At 38.7% G+C, this 21,576-nt stretch overlaps 1 protein-coding gene and 1 long non-coding RNA gene across 8 annotated transcripts in view; both read right to left on the bottom strand.

Annotated features, from left to right (window-relative positions):
* Positions 1-21,576, bottom strand: part of Macrod2 (mono-ADP ribosylhydrolase 2) — a 2,017,257-nt gene that overhangs the window by 1,184,863 nt on the left and 810,818 nt on the right. The window lies entirely within an intron of this gene.
* Positions 1-21,576, bottom strand: part of LOC134486164 (uncharacterized) — a 223,289-nt gene that overhangs the window by 87,792 nt on the left and 113,921 nt on the right. The window contains exon 2 of the long non-coding RNA XR_010064918.1: positions 1-21,576. This exon is cut by the window's left edge and continues 87,792 nt beyond it; it is cut by the window's right edge and continues 102,012 nt beyond it. This is a non-coding gene — a long non-coding RNA (uncharacterized LOC134486164).

Genomic DNA, 21,576 nt, shown 5'->3' with positions numbered 1-21,576 from the left:
TTGGGCAGAGTTTCTATGAGGACCTTTTTAGATCAGGTTATCCTGTTGATATGTCCACAAAGGACTGTCTTGAATGCATTAACTGAAACGGGAATACATGCCCACTGAGGGTAGTAGCATTCCCTGAGTTTGGGTCCAGGACTGTAGAAGCATAGAGAGGCAACTGGGCAAAAGCAAGTATGCATGCATTCATTTTCTCTCTGCTCTTGACTCAGAATGTGATTAGCTGCTTCAAGTTCCTGCCTTGAATCTACACAATCTAAACCTGTAATAGTCCTAAGGTACTTTCTATTAGGGTATTTTATCATAGCAGAAGCAATGAAACTAGGACACCGTGATTGAGCAAAATTATTTTAGTTTCACCACAATAGCTTAGCTCCTCCACAGAAATTTCTGTAGTTGCATGCATGGATATATAAATACTTATAGGCAGTAATTCACAAATCTATGTATAAACACGTATGACTATGTATATTTTCATTGTCCTTTAAAAATAAATTTGACTAGGCATAACAACATTCCCCAGAAAATGACTTAGCTTTAGATTGTGTTTATATTTCCTTTTTCCTTTTCCTGTAACACATACACTTTTTACACAGATAAAATTAGCAAAAAATATAACTATGGAATATGCATTGATATTTCCTATTTTATATGTATAAGTCTGACATGAAATATTAGAAGACAAGTAATATTTAAAAGAAACTAATGCGTTAGCAATGACTGACTTCTTTATTGCACTCCAATTTTGCTAGGACTACAATGAGGCCCATTTAAGAGCATACTTTGAAGCAGTATATTTGACAGAGGCAAACATGGCATCAGAAGCCTTCTGTGAGCTCCATGGGTAGCTTTCTATAGAGCAAAATCGCCTCGTTATTCACGTAAATCCATATATTCTTCGTTCAGGCATATACTTAGATTATACTCTCCAGTTTTCCTTTGTAGTTCAAACTAACTCCTTTATTATTTACTGAAAAGAAAGTACGTGGAGAAAGTCATCAAGGTTTGACATATTTTCCTTAATGATTTTATTCACTTGTCAGATGTATGCTGGTACCTAGGCTAATCGCTTGAGTGACTGGCTGACTGTGACAAAGAGTCCGCAGACAAAGAGTCTGTGGTTCTATCTGCATCAACTTTTCTTAAGTCAAGAGTCCCACCACATTGGACCATTATGAGGTTCTGTTAAGCTCCTAAAAGGGAGCTGATTGCTTACACCTTCTAATAGTAATTATCAACCACAGGTAACTCTAGTAGACGAAGTGTCTCCAAGTTCATCAATCTCGTTCCTAATTTTATCTAAATACCTTTATAAATGGAATTGAAAAAACTGAAAAGAGTAATCCAAATTATATTACTAATACATTAGAAATAATTTTCTATGTATTTAAATTAATTTCAGTAATAAGTCTGTGCTACTATTATGCAACTACTTATGAGGAACTGATAGGAACTCCACAGTTAGTTGTGTATATCATGTCAATTTGTTTGTTTGTTTTTTGTTTTTTGTTTTTTTGGTTTTTTTTTTTGGTTTTTTTTGCTCTTCAGTTGTTCATTTCTGTAAAAGTAACTTTTATTCATACAATGTAATTGTCCTTCATATGATAACATAGGCCTAGTCCTGGAAGCTTCTAATCGAGTCTAGGCCCTAGAATTTTTTCTTTTTTCTTTTTCTTTCTTTCTTATTTTTTTTTTTTTTTTGCCTCTGGGACTAGTTTGTTCTTTCTGATCTTGGACTGGTTGATACAACTCAGCTGTTCAGGCTCAGACTCCTCTCCAAGCTGACTTCTCTTGGCTTCTCCTGAATTTCTCTGCTTGGCTTCATACTAACTTTGGAAATATGTTCTAATCTTCTAGGTCCTTCTCATTCTCTTGTTCGCTTGGTCGTTACCTGTCTCTGTCTCTCTCTCTGTATCTGTCTCTGTCTCTCTCTCTCTGTCTGTCTCTGTCTGTCTCTGTCTCTCTCTCTTTCTCTCTCTCTCTCTCTCTCTCTCTCTCTCTCTCTCTCTCTCTCTCTTCAACCTGTCTCTGTACAACTTTTCCAGTATAACTGCTTTCTCCCTTCTATCTCTCTTAAATCACCTCTCTTTTGTCTCTCTTCTCATGAGAATTGGGCATATCATAAACTATCTGTCAAATCATCTCTGATTCATCACTTTGTCTATCATACAATTAGATATCACTTTTAAACACAGGTGCTTTCTTTTTCAAACTAACTTTACCTTCATTGTTTGGGATGAAAGGTGTGTACTAAGGCATGTCTATATTCCAGCCAGAGAGTTTAAAGGTATGTACTAAGGTTCATCCACACCACAAATAGAAACAGACAGTCTGAGCAAACAATTCAAGGGTTCACAGTGTGACCAAAGATCCTGAAAGACATTTGCTATCTGATTATATCTCCAAACAAACTCTGTAGGACTCTCCTAGGACTCTGTAAGCTACCTCTCTTATGGTACAGGTTTCATCAAACAAAAGAATGACTCTTTATCTTTCCTGTTTTATTGTTTTTCTATATTTAACTAAAATTTGACCTCCTTGGTGCAAATTCCTCTGAGAAATTATCCAACTCTATTCTAGGAACCCGAAGTCATGATTTTCTAGTGAACATACCTTAGCTTCTATTAAACTGGATGATTATGCAACCCCTTCCAGCTAACTGCTTATATTAGCTTCTATTAAATTGCTTGCTTGCACAAAACCAGCTCCAGTAGCTAAGTGAAATATAAGGTTATGGTTTGTGCCCCCCCCCAAAATACAAAGAAACAAAACGAATGCAAAAACAAAACTTTACCCTAAATGGTTTGTGCTACACTTAGGTTCCCAATACCTGAGTGCAGTCATAGTTGGCTGGAATAATCTTTCTTTTCTTTTCTTCTCCCTTTTATTAATCATTCCATTCATTTACATCTCAAATGATATCACATTTCTGGGTTACCCATCCACAAAACCCCCATCCCTCATCTGCCCTCTACTCCATTCTCTTTGCCTCTACGAAGGTGCTCCCCCCAACCACTCACTCTCTCCCATCCCACCAGTCCAGCATCCCCCTCGGCTGGGGCATCAAACCTCCACAGGACCAAGGGCCTCCCCTCCCATAGATGTCAGACAAAGCCATCCTCTGCTACATATGTATTGGGAGCCATGGATTTCTCCCTGTACAGTCCTTGGTTGGCAGTCTGGTCACTGGGAATAATCTTTCATTTGTCAATTAAACTTCATCTGAGCTGGATATCTCAGAGTTTAAGTCAAAAGTGTTTTCAGGACACACAGCTTTTTAGATGGGTGCTGGGATATGAACTTGGGTCCTCATGAGTACACAGCAAGTACTCTTAACTGCTCAACTATTTCTCCAGCCCCCTACCATGTAACTTTTTAGTAGAAGTAAAGATTTTGACATATACATTAAGAATACATTTTCTAGGGAGATCGTCCTACAGGGCCTTCTCTCTATTCACCTGGAGTCAGATGAAATGAATGGTGACTAAGCTGATAGATATATATGTAAATTGAAGAATCATTCATCTTAACATATGCAAAATTTAAGCTTTTCTCTATGTATAAAATAAATCTATTTCTGTCAATGACCTTACGGTGATACCTACCATGTAATAAATTTATTTAGAAATGAGTCCCCTCATTTTTAAAGATGTTCTTTTATCTATGTCAATATGATCATTAATGTGTTTCTTATGTATATACATTGTATAAAAGATCAGTGAATATAAATCTGTAGGATAGCTATTCTTATTTTACAATAACAAATATTTCTCTGAAAGAATCTGGAATAGATTGAATTTTGCTACCACTGTTTCTATTTTTCTTTTTTTCTCTGTCAGTTTGTTTCTGAGCTAAGATCTTAGTAAATACAGGCTGACAGTGAATTGGCATCCTCCTGTCTCAGCCTGACAGATCTGCTGGTCCTTTTCTCATTGCAAAAGCATAGTGAAAGCATAGTATGCTGTGAGGAAGGGAGCCCAACCAAACACCAAGTCTTCCAAAATACTGGTCTCTGACTTGCCACCTCCAAAGTTGCAAAGAATAAATTTCCACTCCTCATACACTCCCCATCTCTGGCTTTCTGTTTTATTAGCCTGAGCAGAATAATGTACAGTGAAGCCCAATTCCCACTTGGTTCTTCTGCCTTTCTGCCCATTCAGTGAGTGTTCTCTAATTCGTGTGTCTATTTAAATTAGCCAGAGGCAATTTCTGTTTCTGCAAAGAAGGCTGACATGAATCACTAACTAAAATTAACTGTATCAATTCCCTGGGCTCAAATTAAGATCTAGCTCTATTTCCTATAAACTTTATAAAATTATATTTATTCCTTACATATCTAAGCATTATTGGAGTGCTATTAAATATGTACACATATGCAGAATCAGGTTCTGCATGTAAAATTTCCCATTAAAAACACATTATTACAAAAACTAAATGATTTTTTTCTTAAACAACGAAGTTAAACTCAGAACTTGATAGGACTATAATTATCTCCATAAAATTTAGCTTTCTTTGATTCCCCCTTTCAAAAGGACATAGTGCATTGTGAGTCTGATTGAAAGCTGCCTGCAAAGAGTCTAAGCATCTGCCTCACAGATTCATTTGATTCAACACACACACACACACACACACACACACACACACACACACACACACACGTCCAACATTAATGTTTGTACTCACAGACCTTCTGACTCTCACAGCAATATTTTAAACAACTTGAGAAAGGTGTGTGAGCCTTGGGCCCTGAGGCCAGTCACCTGTGGCACTAAGTGAAAAACTCATTGTATACCTGAGGGTCACAGGTTCTTCAGATGTCATTCATCAGGGGTCAAAACAAAAAACAAATCCCTATTTATTGCCAGATTTTTATTAGTATTTTTCACAAGCTAACCAGGAACTTGCTGCGAGTTTATAATAATGAGGTTATTGAAAAGAAAAGTGACAGTTTTTTTTTCAAGGTGATTAAAATCATTGTTTATCCTGGAATAGAATACGATCAGATTCATCATGCAGGCTGGCACTTTGCCTGCAGCCATATGCCATCTGTCATTTTCTTTAATGAAGTTTGCATCAATTACAGGAAGCACCAAGTGCCGTGCAGCTAATAGAACTGTTTTACTCAGGCCTATCCTCACTCAATGTTACTGTTTTTGTGGAAACCCAGCTACCCAAATTTGTATAAGGAAAAACTCCTGAGGTTCTGGTTCCTTAGGCCATAAACATATCTAATAAAGTGCTCAAAGGCAAAGTATTGAGAAAGTCACAGTTCAAGAATTTGTTCAAAGAAAAGATACGAACAGGAAGAAATTCACCCACACATTCAGAATTTGCAGGGGAAGAAAAAAAGTCTAACACTGTTTTACTTAATTACTAATTTAAGACAAATAGTTCAAAAATAAATAGCTCTTTTTGGAAATTAATAGCAAATATATTCTCCTCTCTGAATGTCATTGGTCTAAATTGACTTAACTCATTTCCATTTTTTGTGTTAAAGAGAAAACCATAAGGTAAATAGTGAGGCCAAAACTTTAATTTATTTGAGATGAACTAATATTTTAGACCATTTTTTCTTTCAAGGTTATTTCCCACATTTTCTGCCTCTTATATGCTTTCTTTTAATTATAAAACATTGCAAGATAAAAGGAGCCAACACATAGGGTGATAGGGTAACCACTTCCCACATTCAACAAAATGATAACACTTTTCTTTTGTTAAAATGTCAATTAATGGGAGCTGGAGAGATGGCTCAGTGACTAAGAACACTGACTGTTCTTCCAGAGGTCCTGAGTTTAATTCCCAGCAACTATATGGTAGCTCACAACCATCTGCACAGTGCCCTCTTCTGGTGTGTTTGAAGAGAGCTACTCACATACATAAAATAAATAATTCTAAAAAAAAATCCATTCTCTCCTTATTAAAAAGAAGGCAGTTAATGGGAGTTGATGGCTCTGGTGAAACATCTATCTTCTTCCCCAGGGCAAAAACCATCCAGAAGTCTGTGCACATTAGGTCCACATGTCCACATGCTTTGGCTCAGCTCCATGGTCCCCAGTTCCTTGACCTACAAAAACAAAACAATTCCTCCCTGTTTTCCTTTGCTCTGGCACTGCTATGGAGATGCATATTTTTACTGAACACAATTTACATAAAAGTTTCAGAGTATTACATTAGTCAGAATAGTTGTAATAAATTCCTAAGTATTTAAGACAGGCGATTGAGTTCATAGGTCAAGATGTTTCATTCCACCATGCCAGGGTATGCCAAAGAACACATGCCAGGAAAGCACGGTAAGATGAGTGGCACCAGTCATGACCGCCAAGATGCCAAGAGGAAGCATGTTTGTACTTCCTCTTTCCTTTACTAAAAACCATTTTATTGTATCTACCTAAGATGCTGGCTTGTGGGATTCCACTATCTACATTCACGGCAATCTTCTCTGTTAATAGTCTTTCTAGAAATGCCCTCACAGACTAATCAGATAACATGATTATCAATTATTTGGCATTTAACAAGACTCTTATCTCTGATTTCTTTTTCATGTACTCTTTGATCTTTTTCAGTAATGTCACTCTATTTCTGAGATGTCCTCTGCCCATTACAGACGTATTATGTGTTTCTTTTACTTTAGTGTTTTCAAGTCAAGTTCCATATGTCAGAATGTAGAATGTTTTCTCTATGCCTTCTTGATTAACTCAGCATCCCCAAGTTTACTTCTGTTATTACCTGGGATTGTTATGAGCATGATATGTATTGATTTGTACATGGAATCTTTACACAACCAGAGCAAAAAGACCTTGTCTCTTGTTTCATCTAAACAAGAAAACTAAAAGACAGAGACTTTCATTTTTCTTGCAGAACTAGAGAGAGAGAGAGAGAGAGAGAGAGAGAGACAGAGACAGAGACAGAGACAGAGAGACAGACAGAGGCAGAGACAGAGACAGAGACAGAGACAGAGACAGAGAGACAAAGAAAGAAGTGTTCCAGGAAAACCAAAATATGTGCACTGCACATATTCCAAGAATGCTCATGTATTTAGATACAATGCCTTGGCAAACTTTGACATGTGTGCAGGAGACACAGAGATATTGTTCCCACCACAAGACAAATGGAGTTAAATTATACTATTCATAAGCAGCATGAACAAACACATCACTATGTGTTCATAGATCCCGACACTAAACCAGTTGTTAAATGATAAAGATTTTTATGTGTCAACATGTATGCATCTTTAAAATGCATTATGAGATAAGTAAATTGACACAGATAATAGAATGTTGCATTAATTTAAACCATCACAATTATGCTTTTATGTTTTGCATACTATATATAAAACATATAAATATATGAGAGAAAAATATAATACAAATAGCCCCTGTAAGGTGTGGTCACTGGGAAGAGTGCTGACCATCCAGGCCCAGAACTAGCACTTTAAGTAGGTCAATCCTAAAACCTATTTAATCTATGAACTCTTGGATCTCAAGGGGGAAATAATTCTGCAGTGTGTGTGTGTGTGTGTGTGTGTGTGTGTGTGTGTCCAGTGGCACTGTTAGGAATGATTTGAGATGGAGGGGTAGGAATGATGGAGGAACAGAGTGGCGCATAGCTGTGGAGAGAGAATGAACCATGTTGACATCTGAGTTCTGGGCTATTTCCGGTGGTCATATTGATGTACATAGCCTGTACTGTTTGTTGCCTGTGGCCATGTCAATGTCTGTGGCCTGTGCTATTGCAAAAGACCATGTTGTGATCTGTGGTCCTGCTGCAGTCAGGGACCAAGTTAATGTTCATGGACCATATTGCCACCCGAGTATATCCCTGGTCTCTGCTGCTGCCTGAAACCACATTAATGTCTATGGGCGGACCGCTGCCCGAGACCATATTGTGTCCATGGCCCATGTTGTCCCCGAGACATTGTTAATGTCTGTGGCCTGTACTGCCTGCTGCTGAGAACTTTTATGATGTTCATGGCCCATGCTAGGGCGGAGGACCATGTTGATGTAGTCTGTACTGCCACCAGAGACCATGATGAGGGTGATAGATGTTCATGGTCTGTGTTGTTGCCAGGTGCCCAGGGACCATATCTGGGAACATGGTCTGTGTGGCTACATCTAGCCTTGTTGATATATATGTAGGTCATATTGCCACCAAAAGCCATCTGGGGTTTATGGTCCTACTGAAGATGGGGGCTGATATGTGTCTCATGTTACTAACAAAGAGTCATGCAGTCTGTTGAATGTGCACCTGAAGCCATGTTGATATCTGTGGGCCAGGTTGCCATGGGAGACCATGTTAGTGTCTGTAGCCTCTACTGCCCCCAGAGACCATGCTGAGGTTTAGGACCAGTGCTGATACTGGGGCTAGATAGATGTTCATAGTATGTGCTGTCACAAGAAACCATACAGAAATCCATGATCTGTGCTTCTGTTGACTGTAAAGGACAGGGAAACTTCTGGGGTGGTAATGATGACTAAAGACTGACAGTTGAGACAAAGAGACAAACAAAGTATTTGTAATGATCCCCTGCTCCCCCAGCCCAAAAAGTAACAACCTAATCAGGATGCAATTGAAGAGAATTCCTAAAATTGTAATAAGGGTGCTAAAATGTATCTCTACAAGAGATGGCTACTGGCAGGACTGGGAGTAGAGAAGGACTGCCTGGCCTTTAAGGGGCTGACCACTAGGAATTTGATGATGTGCCAGTGACTTTATGGACAACACAAATTGGATTTGCTTTTTTGTTTTGTTTTGTTGCTGTTTTTAATCTTTTTGATGAGGACATGGACATGGAAGGACTGGGAAATAAGTGTGATTGGGATGTATTAGATGAAATTCTCAAGTATTCATTAAAATATTATGTTTAAAAGCTTTTAAAATAAATTATGCATAGATTTTGATGGAAGGTGTCTAAAAGGTAGAGAACAGGTTTCTGAATGTGTGAAAAAGAGATGATTCTATCATTTTCATATGTACACATACGATCAGATATTGTTATGGCAAAATATTAGTATGAATTTTTCCTTGGTGAAGAGATCGTGTTTAACTATGATGCTATTTACAACATGACTACATTACAGTATTTTTCAAATTCAGTAATAAGAAGCATATCACACATTAACTCTGCTGAGTGTAATTTTAAAACACATTTATAGGAAAAATAAGTATTTAACTAGAATAAAAATATTACTCTTCATATAAAAGTAGAAGTTGAGTGTGAATTAAAATTGTTAACATTTAAATAATATGGAAGCAGAAATGCAATCAACAAGCTTTAAACATATATAAGACAAGAAGATGTTGGAAAATATGAAATAAAATGAAAAAGTTACATAAGTAACTCTAACAAATTAGTTGTTAAGACACAGAAAACTCCTCAGAATATTATAATTCATGGAAGAAATATTATAACCAGCTGGTAGGCATATAAAAAGGTGTTAGAATTAGTATCAGATAAACATACTATTTTTATAGATCACAAAGACAATATACATAATATCACACACCAAAAAATGCTGTAATATTATACATAAGTTATCCTAAATGTTTAGAAATTCTACTTACCACATGTCTATCACACTGGTTAGAATAAGGTTACTTGGGGAAATGAACCAAAAAAAAAAAAAACAAAACAAACAAACAAAAAAAAAAAACCACTGCTAAGAAAGAAAAGGAATTAACCGGAGCTCTTGTGGATTCCTAGTATGGCTATGATATTGTGACTACTTTACAGTGATTGTAAGTGTTCAAAACAACTGAATTAGCAAGGCGAATTCCCCACACCCTATTTGCTGATTTTTATTTTTTTATTTATTTTATTTATTTATTTATTTATTTATTTTTTGGTAAACATGCTTTGTTTCCTCATTCACAGGGCAAGGAGCAGAATGGGAGAGTATTGTAGGAATAACTTGCTTTGAGTGTGTTTCTATAACCACCATAAAATAATGGTTTCAAACTTTCAACTTTCTGGGACTGGTGGCATATGCCTTTTATCCCAACACTTGGGAAGCAGACACAGAGGCATCTTTGTGACTTCAAGGCCAGACTACAGGGCATACCCTATGCTTGACAGGGCTGCATAGAAACAATGTCTCAAAGAAAAAACAAGCAACCATCTAAATAACAACAGAGGAGCAAAGACCTATAGCACACCACAAACTAAAAGTACAGGCTGTAAACAAGTGCTCCTCTGCCCATGCTGGTAGTTGCAAAAGTTCTAAAGAAACCAAAGGTTGGTGGAACCCAACACACAGCACTACAATCAGCCCAGGAGACAGAATTCATGAAAGGCGGCCTGCTCCTATGCAGACAGTGAACCTTTAAATCCCTATCACATATGGAGTTCCTTGGCCAGCCATCATAAGCCCATCTTTTATTGGTACACATATCACCAATTTTTTACTCAATTTATTTGTTACTCAATATCTCAGACAGAGCATATCTGTTCCCTAACCAGAAGTGCTCTCCTTGGTTGTTGTCTATTCTTGTTTTTCCATTTTGGAATGAGGCAAGCAAGTTAGGGGGCAAAATCAGCCAAGTGTGAACATACAATTAAGCCCAAAACACAGATTGCATACCTACTATGTCCATGAACATGTCTGTACTCAAGAGCTCCATAAAAATCATAAGACATAGTTGTTTTCTTCAGATAGTTTGTTTTTTTTTATTGAAGAGCCCAAGCATACAAAATAAATAAATCCTTGAGTGTTGTTTGAAGAGCCTATGGCTTACTTTCAATCAGTGATTATCAACCCCTTTGGGGACTGAATATTAGCTATCCTACATATCGGATATATACATTATGATTCATAACAGTTACAAAATTACAGTTATAAAAAGCACAAAATAATTTATGGTTGGGGGTCACTACAACATGAAGAGTTGTATTTAAGGATCACAGCATTAGAAAGGTAAAGAACAACTGCTTTAAAATTTCAAGGTCTAATAAGGCGTGCTACTAACACTTTTACTTCATACTAAATGGATAAAAATATAATCAAATGTACCCAAGTCAGTTTGGGGCCTTCTAAAATCTGTGTCTGTTTTCTTGGCTGATTTATCAACAAATGAATTTTGATTATAATTAAGAACCATGCCAGTTTGGGACTATTAAGACCAGATTAAACAACTGAAAACCTTCCAAGGGTTTAAAACAAATCCCCAATGGCACTCATTAAAATTACACTGGCCACATATTATCTACCTAGTGTTTTAACCTACCACGATGCCAGAAGAAAAGACTAGAAAAAATCCCTGCCTATCCAAACAATATTTTATTTTATTCCCATCTTGTGAAGCAGTTACCAGTGATGAGGCCATGACCTCCACATGCTAAGGACGAGTCTTTCATGGTCCTCAGCTTTCTTTACTGTTTAACATAACCTGACACTCTGAGCTCCATTAATATAACCATCTCCTCTTGGCTTTCCTTCTACATCGTTGGTCATTTCTCTTTAGCTTCTCTGCCTGGTTCCTGTATATGACCCTATCCTCTTGATAGTACAGTACCACTTGCCAGCTCGGACCTCTGTCATCTTTTCTGTCCATATTCACTCCAATGTGTTTATACTTACCTTGTCCACTTTCCACTGGCTGACCATTCAAATTCTATCTCTTGACCATGTTTCTTTCCTGCTGATTCACATATCCTTGAGTTAGATATCTAGCTGTTTTCTCAAAATGACTTTTCGAAAGTCAAATTCCTGACCCCCAACCCTCATTTCTATATCATCAGGTAGCCAGGCTATCCTTCTAGCTGTTCTAACTGGAGCCCTGGAGTCATCTGCAGTTTTATTCTTCTTATTGTTGCCTTTAGCTTTCATTGCAAGTCATACAGAGAATTTCTGGTTAAAACACTAGTCAGGGTAATGCTTAAGAACTTAAAGTGAGTTATGGCAACCCTTTCCTTAAGCAACTGCAATGGTTTAAACAGAGTTAAACCAAGAACTGGGCATGGCGGTGCACACCTGTAATGCCAGCACTTAGGAGACAGCATAGGAAGAGCAAGAGTTAAAAGTCACCCTGAGCTACACAATGAGCTTGAGGTTGACTGGAGTCGCATGGGATCCTAACTCAACAAAATAAACAACAGAATTAAACTCAGATGTCTTGCTAATACTACAAGATCCCATGTGGGAAAAATAACACAGAACAGAAAATATAGGAGAGGAAAAGATGCTGTTATCAATTATATGGTTGGCATTGATCACCATTATTTGTCTGACTTTATCCACAGTCATCTCCAAGAACATTGTAGCCATTTGAGCTTACCACTTTGAGTTTTTTCCTTATCCTAAAGATCCCCGTAAGCAAGAAGACCATCCCTCTCCCGTGCATTTCCACCAAGGCTTTGCAGGTATCACTTCTAGGCCTTCACTGAAGTCACTATCACCCTTTAATACTAGAATCCAGCATTTCCTCCTAAATCTACTTTATGTGTTCCTCTATTCCCAGCTTTGGTTTCAAATATGACTATTAATTACTACAATGTTTGTCATTGTTCTTTGAGTCCATATCTTGCCCCCGTCTCTTGCTAAGACAAAAGCATCTCAGGGCAGAGCTCTTTCTCTGTTTCACTCACTGGTAATGCTGCAGTAGTTCTAAGTCCTTGGTTTGTATCGGACAGTAATTAAATAATAAATTTAAAACATTCATTCTATAAATATAGAGGAAAATAACAGTTGAGATGGCAGAAGATAACTGGTGTTCTCTGCTTAGGTACGGTTCATGGTGTGCTCTCTCTCTCTCTCTCTCTCTCTCTCTCTCTGTGTGTGTGTGTGTGTGTGTGTGTGTGTGTGTGTGTGTGTGTGTGTGTGTGTGTGTGTGTGTATGTGTGTCAGCAGGGATAACCTTAGAGTACAACAATACAATGTTGTCACAGTCCCCACATGTGGACACTTGCAGCAGTGATGATATAGCAAGCAGAGAAGCATTGTCTTTTGTTCAAGATCAAGAAGGTTAATAAAATTTCTACCCCAAATTATGTGAAATCCTATATAAGAAAGGATTATTATTTAATAAAGAGACTCCCAGAGCCTGCCAATGTTATCATATTAGACAGAATTGCTCATTGTCCTGCTCAAAGGGGCATCTAATTTGGGAGGCCTCATTTACTTGTAGATTATTTTGTTACAGATGCTTTAAACTGCAGTTCCTTAAAACCTGAGGGCAAAATATGGTTCAACTTTATCATGCATAGCAAGTATGGTGACTTCCAAATCGGGGTCACAATAATAAGCCAGTCCAGGGTAAGTGACTCATGCTGACACTATAATTGGGTGAGTTCTCCAAATTAAGTATGTGCTTAAAATCATCATCATCATCACCATCATCATCATCATCATCATCACTTTGTTTTGACTGCATGTCTCTCTTCGACATAATATAGTAATGAACATCAATCTACATGTGAAGCTGCAAAATGTTAATAAAATGAATGGTAGATACAGAAGTCCCTGGTGATCACTGAAGGCTCACTGCCTGACTGGTAGTCTCCATCTTTCCTGAGTTTGAGCTTTGTTCCAGCTCTCCTTGGGTTCTAGAAAGCAGCATCCTATCTGCTATAGATAGGCCTGCACTGCTAAGGTGGAGAGATGAGAAGACAGAAGCTTATGAACAGGGCTCAAGTTGGTGAGGTTGGCTCTTTCAAGCATCCTTTATCATCACAGTGTAGAAGCACAGAAGCTCCAAGACCAACAATAATGCTTCTACATGGAGTGAGAAGAAACCAACACACCCCCCAAGGCAGAAGCTTCTCAATCGATACCACCCACTAACCAGCCCCTTATACCAGGGTACGCTTGTGGAGGAGATATTTTCCTTCTGATCTAAAGAACAAAATACCATTGGACTGGTTCCAGGCTCAAACTTTGTTTTTCTCTCTGACTTTTTTTCCATATGCAAATTATCAAAAAAGCAAATCTCTTGGTGCCTTATTTCCTTTATAATTTAAAGCAACAGCTGAATACGTTTTTTTTTCCTTTGTTTTCTTTTCCTGTTGGAATATGTTGTGGCTTAATTGGACACATCAAGTGTGCTTTTCCAAATGAGTATTCTGTTCCTGAACTTACCCACCAAACCGAGCATGAAGAACACCATACCTTTGTCAAGATATTGTAACAATGTAACCAGTTTCAATCACCATGATTTTTGCTGTTTTTTGTTTTCTCTCCAGTATATTCTGTTCTGGACTCATGCCCCACTAAGTTACTACACTGGGCTGTAATTGTTAAGCCTTACTATAGTTTAGGTCATCAACCAGAGGTCCTAGTTAATTTAAAGGCTTGTACCCACTCCTTCCCAATGCCAGGATGTGAGGTGGTGGCACTTGATAGGGTCTTGTTGAGGGTCCTTAGGTTTCATCTGGCATATCCTTGAAGTAGAGGATAACCCCACCCCATTCCTGTTATTGCTCTCTTTTCTGAACAGCTCTGGTTTTCACGACACGTTCTCACCATTATGTGCAGCCTTACTATAAGTTCAAGGTTATAGGTCTTGTTTTCTGAATCAAAATAATCCTGTTTCTCTTTATAACTATATCATCTTACATATTTTGCTATACTAACATAAATCTGAGCGATGCAGTGTTCTTCTGTATTTTTAAGTCTGTGAAGAATGGAGACTCCCCATCCTTAATACTAGATACACAGCAGATACCAATAAGCACACTGAAAGAGCACTGAAGCCTTTGTATACACATATATACACATCACATATACAAATCCACACACACACACACACACACACACACACACACACTCATTAGTACTCATCCCTTTGTCCTTTGTCGATACATAGGTATGCTTGTGACTTGGATATTCTCCCTTGTCATCATTCTCATAGTCCTAAACCAAGCCTCCTCTGCCTTCCTGTGGAAAGTTTAAACAATATCCACTGTGAAAATTTCTTTCCAGAAAACTGAAAGGCCATGTCTGAGATCTCATAGATGGACCAATGTTACTTCTTTCTGGAGAACCCAGAGTGCAAAGGTAAAAAGGCTGGGCTTCTCAGCTTCAAAGGGAGAACCACCATAGTTCAAGGGAATTTCTTGCCTTTCTATCCCTTCATGTTCTATGCCTCTTCCTCAATTCTTTTTTAAATTGTGATTTGTTTATACCAATCTTCTTAACAAAATTGTAGCAATAAATAACAAAGATTAAAGATTAGCATGCAGGCTGGATTTCATGTACATGTACGCGCTGCAGGGTAGAAAACACAGGTTTCCTGAGAATCTGTGATTCATTGCCACTGGGTTATGGCAGGCGGGATAAAATATTAACAACTGGGAGGGCATCTCTCCTCCTATGATCTAAGCATGAGGGAAGGAGAAAATTAAAGTGTGGAACAGATGAAAAGTTGTAAGAGCACAGGGGGTGATGTGGGAGGATTTGGGAAAGGAAGGGGATCCCTTAAACCACAGTCATACCAAATTTCTCTTCTCAAACTCTTTCATTGTCTCCTACATTTCTTAAGATAAAAATTCAAGACTCTCTGTGGGAAGATCCACCCTTCCTGTTACCACTCTTTGCTTTGTTCTCCCACTAGGCAAGTTCAGATTCTCTGGTTGTACACTCTTGAAATCTAAAAGCCTAATCGTATCTTGGGGTCTCTGCACGTATTTTAAAGAATATTTACTTCCATTTTATTTAGGTGAATGCTTATATCTGTGTGTGTGTGTGTGTGTGTGTGTGTGTGTGTGTGTGTGTGCCGTGTTGTGTGTTCATGAAGACAGAGGAAGGCATAAGATTATCTCAAGCTTACAACAAGGGGTTGTAAGCTGTCTGACAAGGATGCTAGAACCAAATTCAAGTCCTTTGTAAAAGTAGCACGCTTAGCCAACCTCTGAGCTATCTGACCAGCCATTGTCTGCCTAGAATATCCTTCTCCTAGGCAACGTCATGGTTAGTCCCTCAACAGTCCCTTCATGCCTGGCTCAGGTGTGTGTGTCCTATACCACACTCCAACACTCTTACCTACACCATTTTATATTGTCTCCACTGCCTTATTTATTTCTGATTAGCTCTCTCTACTCCTTAATATGCAGTGTATTTTACGTATTTATTTATTGCCTGACTTTTCTTTCTTGAAGGCCAAATCCCATGACAGAAGGCTCTTTAATCTATTTTGATCACTACAGTACCCACAGGGCATATAACAATACCTGAAAAAAATCACTGATACTTTATATTTTGTGAATGGGGAAATGGATGTGGTCGTTTTCCTGGACTGGTAACTAGTTTAAAGCTAACATAAAATATGAAGAATGAGACATTATACTGGCAAATGGAATGGGAGCCAGAGAAAGTGGAGGGGTGCAGGAAAGAAGATTTCAAAGAAAGAGGTCAGCTTGCACATAATCGCAGGAAACATGTTTGGATCACAGCAAGATTTTGGTAAAGCTGAAGACTCTCCTAGAAACAAAGAGCTTAAAACCTTTAACTAAAAGAGAAGGCAGGAACAAGATCAGGTAGGGCCTTGGTAAGCCACACAAACAGGTCCGGGGGAGACCTTAACAGCAAAGGAGAACATCTGGGAAATGTTAGTCAGGACCATGACATTATTTGTGATTCAAAGCAAAAGCCGCTATAGAGGAGGTTTGGAGATAGCAAAGCTGCAGGCAGAGAGCAGTGAGGAATCTGTTGAGGAATAGAGCATGCCCTACAGAGTGATGGTGACACTAAAAACATGGAGGCAGACTCTAGGGCCAGCTAAGAAGGCTCGGTAGCTGTTGATAGATGCTTGTGGTATAGTTAATATATGCCTAAAGCTATGATTCCATGTTATATGCATGCTGTATATATTACACGTTTAAAGCCTGGGTTATTTAGAGGCAGTTAAAAAGAGACAAAAGCTTCAGAGGACCTGGGTAATGAATTAGCAGTTATAGGGAGTGGCAGCATAAAGAAAGCCCACTTGATTGACTTCATATGTCTTCCTACCCTTAAATGTCTGAGTTTTTTTGAGTCACAAACACCAGGAATGATACTGACCTGTATTGGAAGAGATGGCTGTTTCCAGCTCTGTGGATTTTGGCACACAGAAGCAAAGACCCTGCTGTGTTTATCTCTAGCATCAACCCTCTTTTGGACTAGTTGGACCACCATAGCTCTTTACAATAGTAGAATCCTACTGTTGTTTTTGTTTGATCCCATTCTAAGTTAAGAGTCATGAGTAAGTTTTCAGCTAATGACACTGAGATCAGTTTCTTAAATTTCTGTGGATGAACAGGAAAACCAATGAGGAAGAGGCAATGAGAAGAGAAACTAATTCAAGGTTTCTCTGGGGAACCACAAGGGTGAAACTGTAAGCATCTACTTTATCCCTGGGACAAAGTGCGCTTCCTACTTTGGAAACATCTTGCAAAGAGTTAACTGTGATTCAAATTAAGAAGAGAGGGGAGACAAGGTACTAAATACTTTTAAGTTCATGCTCTCAATTCATTTGAACCACTGGAGGAAATCCAATCCCAAATTAATATAACAAAAGCAGAAGCTAGCTTAAAATGTATTTCATCAGATTCCAGGGCTCAGATTGGGGTAGGGCACACAGGACTGCTTTAATACTTGCCCTAGTAAAGACTTTCTCTTCATTTTGTAAGTGAACAAAAGAAAATAAAGTGAGAGCCTCTGGAGCTGTCCAAGTTATTGGTAGACAGTATCCTTATATTAAGTGGGAGATCGATAAACCTCCAGATCAATATCAGAGCCCCATGTCAGGGACCAGTAGTACATGTGTGTGACAGGGGCAGCCAAGTGGGAAAAGAGAGTGAACAACTCTTTGCTATTATTTGAGTTTCCATTTTTTTTAAAGTTTCTTAGATACAAGACAGTTCATTTTAAGTGCTGGCATTCAAGACTGGAATGTGGGTAAGTAGTTTTATTAGAGAAAAAGGAATCCCAGGGGGATGAAGCATGAAAAACTCAGTGACTTCTAAAGCTGACATCAGTCTGATGAGCTTATTGGAGAAGCCAGAAACCACCTTGGCAAACCTTAGTCAAAGTCTCTCTAAGCCTGAGTTTTATTCCTATTATCATCCTAATCACTCTCTTCATTGAAAAGGAAGAAAGTACATTGTCATTGTAGAAACAAGGTTCAAATTACATGCATGCCTAGGGCTTAGGAAAGGTTAGATAGGTCTCTTGGTTTTTTTTCAGGAAGCTAGCATAGGCTTACCCATGCATGCTGTTAATTAGTAGCATTTTGTAGATATAATTACAATCATTTTAGGAAATGGTTTGTGGCATAGTTTTATATAAAACTTATAATAAAGCCTTACTCTTTTGTAGTGTTTAAAACCTGTTAGGTAAATGAACAGGTAAGCAGTTCAAAGGCAGGCGAGAGCATTATGCATGAGTCAGAATTTGGTGTGGCCTCCCTCAGGTCTAGGAAAGCAGAAGAATTTCAAACACCTCAACACAGAAATGTGGACTTTGTTACCACTTCCATCCTATCTCTGGAGGGGATATTTATGTCTCCTAAAACACAATGGCTGATGTCTTTCCCTGTGTATAATGTAAGGTCTAAACATTTAAGCTCTATTTTAATATAGCTGGAAGACTAGGTTTACCACTGAAGAGGGACCTCAAGTCTTCTTTTTATAAAAAAAAATGTGAAGGGTTCAGTCCAACTTATCATTTAGCAGCATGGTCTCTTACAGCAGGACAGGGCTTCCAGACTCTCAACTCTTCGGGGTGATTTCATGTATCTGTTTTAGCCTTACATGATTTGCTCTGCTGTCTTTTGATCATTAAAATATTTCACTGAAAGACTGCGGGAGGTGATGAAACAACAAAGGAAAGGGTTGAACTGCAAAGAGAGTAAATCCTATCTAAACCTACCTGCCATCTCCTTAGAAAGATCTTTCTAGGCTTTTTGTGTGATATAAGTGATCATTTAACTGTCTTTATGGTAGTTGTACAATGGTACAAAACAGGACCCTCTCTTTTATATTATGGTTCTTATTTGACACACACAACAGTAAAACATACCTAGCAAAATGAAGAGGGAAAAGTTCTAAACACTCCGATGATACAATTTGAAAGACGTCTGATGAGAGCAGAGAGAGTGGGCTGGTTACTAAAGCCTCATTCCTGCATATATGCACCTGCCACAGAGTACTTGCCATGAGTTCATGGCTGAGCTGAACTCCACAAAGTCAGCCACAATAAGGGAAGACACCACTTGTCAGTATTGTGTACTTCATAATTCATAAATTCAGGAGTAAGATGGCCTGAGCTTGAATCCTCACTGGACACTTAGTGATGGGTCTCATGGGGCTTTGAACAAGCTAGTTAAAGCCTTTAGGCCTCTTCTATAAACAGACAGAGTGAATGCGTTTTAGGATTGTTAAGGGGATTAAATGAGTTGAGACATATAAGCATGACCCATAATAAGCATTAAACCATTATAAGCATATTCCTCAGAACATAGGAAATAGGTTAGCAAGGAGGCTAAGCTAAGCAGTTCATATTTCAGTTGGATCAGAGATTCTGAGGTTTCTTTTGGCCCTTTATAGGAGTTTGGCTAAGGCAAGGTTGCTTCAGGGAATTCTAGTACTCCTGAAAAATGTCCCATCATCTTCAAGCTCAAGGGGCCAAGACATGTCAGAGTCCAGGCAAGCTCAAAGTGATTCAAACCCCATTCACACAGAAACCAAGTTCAATGTGACCTGTATTCTCACCAATCATTGGCAAAGTGAATACTGAGGGAGAACTTTTTGACTCTTCCTTAAAAGGTCACAGAGGGGTGCCAGGCTTCAGAACTCACTGATTATTTTAGTCAGTTCTTACCAATAATCCTGAGGTATGAGGGTATCAAGAATCATTTTGGACATGAGAGGACAGAAACATAGAGCACTTAAGTATGTGCACAGTCTGACTGACCAGCCTTTATGTTTGTCTCTTAGACTCCAAATCCCAGGCCTATTCCACCTGAGCTCCGTAATGTGAGATCTTAGGACTAGTCAATGTCCAGTGTGGTAAACTCCGTGAGAAGAAGAAAATCTACAATGAAAAGATTATGCCATACTGAGAAGGTATGTCTTGCCTCTGACCATAGTTGATATTACAAGGCTTTGCCCAGTCAAGAAAGTGTGGCAGATACTCTCTGTCAGGTACTCTATGGTAGGTGCCCAATCCCAAAGCCCATGAATCCACAATCTCATTGGGTAGTAGTGACAGCCATGAGAGATGATGCCCCTGACACAGCTCTACCAGGAATGAGTACTTTCTTTCCTTCAAATCTTCTCATTCATAGCCAGGAATCATTAATAACAAAGTTCATCATACCTGGGGTTTCTCACAAGAATCCACAGGTAGACATAATAGAGGCTTGTGAGAAAGGGCCCAAGGAATCACAAAGATTTCTGACCCACCAGGACCACCCAGCCAGGGAAAGGCATGCTGTGTTTGCAGCTGCCTACATCAGACAGCAATTGCTTCCAGCAACAGGAGGCCACTCTGGTCTGGCAAAGTCATCCTTGTTGTAGTAGGATCAATCTCAGTTTTCTGTAGCCAACTTGGATGGAGGAAATACATGTCACTCCAAGCACTGAGTTAGACAGTCCCATACATTCTCTTCAGTTCATCTTTCAAATATTTAATAATACAACATAACATTACAATGTTGATATCTCATGCCTAGCCATTACGAGGAGGCTGGGGAAGGTTAAACTGCACAGCTGTAGATTAGCCAAATGCACAAACTCTTCTGAACTTTGAAGAGTGCTGAGCAGAGGATCTGGGGAACTGGCCCTTCTGCTCTTCAGAGAGTCCTGTGTGCTTTAGTCATGTCAGATGCAATTAGGCACAGTTCATCTCTCTCAAGTTCCCCCGGGATTCATTACACAGGCTCCCAAAGGTTTCCCTTTCAAATGGCCATGGATTTTATATTCAAATCAGTGTTCAGTGATCACTCTCATCCTTGCTTTATGCCTCTGTGGAGATAAGATGTGAAGAGAAGGGACACAAACACCACTTTTTAAATTGTGACACAAGAAATGAAATAGCAGAAGAATTTTCTGGCACACCAACTCATCCATTGCTGTGTTGACAATGAAGCCACCAGTCTATTTTCTGTTCCTTTTCTCTACAACCTGAGGTTGAAATAAGATATATGCATCATTTTATATGCTGATGACCCTCATATCTGTCCCAACTCTGAAGCTGATCCTGCATCTGCCAGAGGGAGACATGATATGGCTCATAGAATACCTGTTGGACACATGCCCACCGTTGGCGCTCATCATCAGAAGTACAGTGTTCTACTCTCCTCAGGCCCCAGAGAGCCAGTGGCAAGCTTTTCATGAGTTTAGTTTTTATTGAGATTCAAACAAAATTAATTTAGAAAACATGCAAGAAGATTTCAAACGCTTTGATACAGCTTAGAAAGGAATTTGAAGACTGCTGTCTGTTTGCAAACCCAAGTGTATTTAAAGTCACTTTCAGTTTGATTTTCAGCATGAGATTGCAAGATGAAGACAGGACTTTTGTGCTCTTTTAAATCACTAAGTTGAGGAAAAAAATACAAACAGAAGGCTTAATGACCAATTCTCTCCTGGATCAACCATGTTCTGTA

This window comes from Rattus norvegicus, chromosome 3 (assembly GCF_036323735.1).
Source record: "Rattus norvegicus strain BN/NHsdMcwi chromosome 3, GRCr8, whole genome shotgun sequence".
Classification (NCBI taxonomy): Eukaryota; Metazoa; Chordata; class Mammalia; order Rodentia; family Muridae; genus Rattus; species Rattus norvegicus.
Note: the sequence above shows the minus strand (reverse complement) of the source record. Positions and strands in the feature narration are given on the sequence as shown.